This window comes from Echinops telfairi, unplaced genomic scaffold, assembly GCF_000313985.2.
Source record: "Echinops telfairi isolate 266 unplaced genomic scaffold, ASM31398v2 ScPeMD7_18;HRSCAF=68, whole genome shotgun sequence".
NCBI classification, from domain to species: Eukaryota; Metazoa; Chordata; class Mammalia; order Afrosoricida; family Tenrecidae; genus Echinops; species Echinops telfairi.
The window spans coordinates 97,893,678-97,897,079 of record NW_022103915.1 but is presented as its reverse complement, the minus strand read 5'-3'; positions in this window follow the sequence as shown (position 1 = coordinate 97,897,079).

Genomic DNA, 3,402 nt, shown 5'->3' with positions numbered 1-3,402 from the left:
CCACTTTTTGGTTGTCTGTCCCCCAGGGATGATGTCACACACAGTTCCATGTAATCGGTTCCCCACCCCGGACTCCTTATCTCCTGGCACACACATGACAGTGTTTCTTCGGGTAGATAGCCAGGAGTGGAATTGTTGATTATATGAATGTCGAATCTTACTAAGCCATTCTTAACTGCTTTGATGTGGTTTACAGACAATGAAGGTCATACAGTTTTGAAAACATGGGGCAGTTTTGAATGAAAGGACGTCAGTTAGTTTATTGGGCCAAGCTGGTTGATAAACACACGTGGAGTTAATTGAAAGGTGGAGGGATAAATGGCTGGGTGAGCCTCACCTTTCTAGTTCTCAGGTCTCTTCCTTTCTGAAGGTCGGACCAGGGTGGAACTGCCTTAGCCAGTGCCCTTCTTCAACTGGCAAAGCTCACTTCCTGCAAGACATCCCTCAGAAGCCACGTGGACCTACCCCGATGCAGCACTGGGTGCTAGAGCAGCCGTGTGGAGCCCCCTGCCAGCGCTGAGATGTTTCCACATTCACTGACTCAGCTTTCCTCCTGCAGTCGGCATCATTTTGTCTGTTTTGTGAGATGGAGGAGGACTTTGCGGACTGGTGGTGGACATATGGGTTAATGGGTTAATGTTGGACGTGTGGGCTTGGGCAGCACTGGGTTGGGATGTTTTCTTGACGCACACTTAGCCTTTATATAAAACTTTCTCTTATACATGAGTTTCTGTGGGTTTGTTTCTTTAAAGTACCCAGACTAACACAAGAAGAGACTATACAGAATATGGAAGGGAAGAAAACGGCGGTCATCGTCATAGATAGTCATGTTTGCCACGGCCAAGGCAGAGATCTAAGGGGAAGGAATGTCCAGGTGTTGGTTGTGGAGCCACTGCAGTCACTCCTCCATCCCAAACCTGGAAACCTTCTTCGGCCTGTTTTGCTTTGATCTCCATTCTTCTTTAATCCTGTGTCCCAGAAAACACCCAGGCCTGAGAATCAGTGTCCCTAACCCCATGAAGCCCATTTTCTCTACTGCCTTTGGGATGCAAGCAAACCTAGGTCAGATGCGGACATTCCAGGAAACCCAAGGTTCCAAGCCACAGCTGGAACCAAGGCCAAACTTGAAATTGCAGTTCGCTGGCTGACCAGCTGTCTCAGTCACTGCATTCAGCTGCCTCCGTCTCTCACTTCCATGGTAAATGTAAATTGGTAGCATCTCTCTGGAGAGCTATTTGCTATTACCTATTATTGTGTGACGGGGAAAGAGGAGGCTTTCTACTCCTGTGAAGAGTTACCGTCTCAGAGACCCCCAGGGGCCGTTCTACCCTGTGCTGTAGGGTCACTATGAGTCGGAATTGACTTGATGGGAGGATGTTTGGTTTGGCAGGGATGTCTGTAGGTGTAACATGTCATATATATGCATACATAAGTATATAAACATTTTATTGTGTTGGGGCAAAGTTTACAGAGTAAATTCATTTCCCATCCAACAACATATATATGTATGTGTATGTGTGTGTGTGTGTGTGTATGTGTATGTGTATATGTATATGTAAATGTATATGTATATTTGGTTTCCTTACATTAGTCACAATCCCCTCAAGGCAGCGATTCCCATTTCCTTCTGGGCTTCCGTGCTGGAGTCCTTCCATCTGTCCTGCCCCTTTGTACCTTCTGAACTTTGCTTTAGGCCAAATCCTGGCATTGAGCTCCCTATGGTGCACTGCTTGCTCCCTGGTGGCTGCTCTCTTTCACTCTCTAGGCCTGTCGATTGTTTGGCTGAAAGATCGTCTTTGGGTGTGGGTGGAGATCCGTGCTTGAAGGGGGTTTTATGGACCAGAATCTCAGGGAGCCTGTCAATCCCTTTCAACCCAGTCAGACTGCCCTTTTCCTGTGGTTTTCAGTTTTTGGTTTTTTTTTGGTTTTCAGTTTTGTTCTACATTTTCCCTCACTCTGTCCAGAACCTTCAATGATGCTTTATCTGAAAGCAGTGGGTAGTGGCAGCCAGGCCCAATCTAGTTCTGGTCTCAGGCTAGTGGAGGCTATGGCTCCTGGGGTCTATTGGTCATTTGGACTAATCATTCCCTAAAGTCTTTGATTTTCTTTACTCCAGACAGGAAGTGATCAATAGTTGTATCTTTTTTTAAATCATTTTATTAGGGGCTCATACAACGCTCATCACAATCCACACATACATCAATTGTGTAAAGTGCATTTGTACATTCATTGCCCTCATCATTCTCAAAACGTTTCCTCTCCACTCAAGCCCCCGGCACCAGGTCCTCATTTTTCCCCTCCCTTCCCTCTCTCCCCTCCCCCATGTGCCCTTGATAATTTATAAATTGGTATTTTGTCATATCTTGCCCTGTCTGACGTCTCCCTCCACCCACTCCTCGGTTGTCCGTCCCCCCAATAGTTGTATCTTTTTCTTTTTTTTTTTTCAATAGTTGTATCTTAAGTGCTCACAAACATTAAGTCTCTGCTCATCATTGTCTTCACGGACAGTGCTGTGCCAGTTCACCTAGAGGTACCTACCGCCCCTCCGCCACTTGAGACAATGATCCCAAGCCCTCAAGCCCAGTGACTCAGTTCCTCCGCATGTTCGGTTATCGCCAAGAAGTTGCCATGACGTTGACCCTTGTATATACCCAGATAAACCAGGGTAAGTCAAAAGTATGGTGCTATGGAATTACACCGGCCAACACACGTGTTGGTGTCTCAAATAGTAGACTTGTTTCTGGGTATATTTGACCTATCGATTCCAAAAATGGTCCCAGCTCCAGTTTTTGAGATACAGTACGCATGCCATATGCCTCTCTTCACTCTGCTCACCCATAAAAAAATCAGGACATTTTAATGTAGTGTTAGCTAGCCTGAGTGATCGGACCAGTTTTCATTTTCAGAAAGTTATCCAGGATAAGACCCTATGATCATCCTGTGTCCCTCAAGAAAATCAATCAAGATTGTCCCTTTGCAGTCCCCAAAAAACAGTTACTGCGTTCTGCTGAGCTGAACTCTCGGCCTTGAATTTAACTGGCCCAGTAAATCCCCCCCAGAAGCCATTGTTTTACGAGGCTTTTTTTCACCCCCGAAGGCACCTAACCAGACTAAGACAAGTTATTACTGAGAGGATTTGCAGCCATCTGCTGATCGCAGAAACATGTTCAGTTTGTTTGGAATAAACCCATGAATGGATGAACTGAAACGCCAGTAGCAATATTTTTTAAGTTACCCTGGTGTTTGAAGTACAAACATGGACAAAGGTGCATGTTAAAACGTCTCTGACAAACCCATGGGAGTTGATGCTCAGGTGTACTCCCTGGTGCCATAGCACACTTACTCACACTTTGTATCCACCTACAAATTATTACTGTTACTGCATTATTGGGTAAGTAGCAG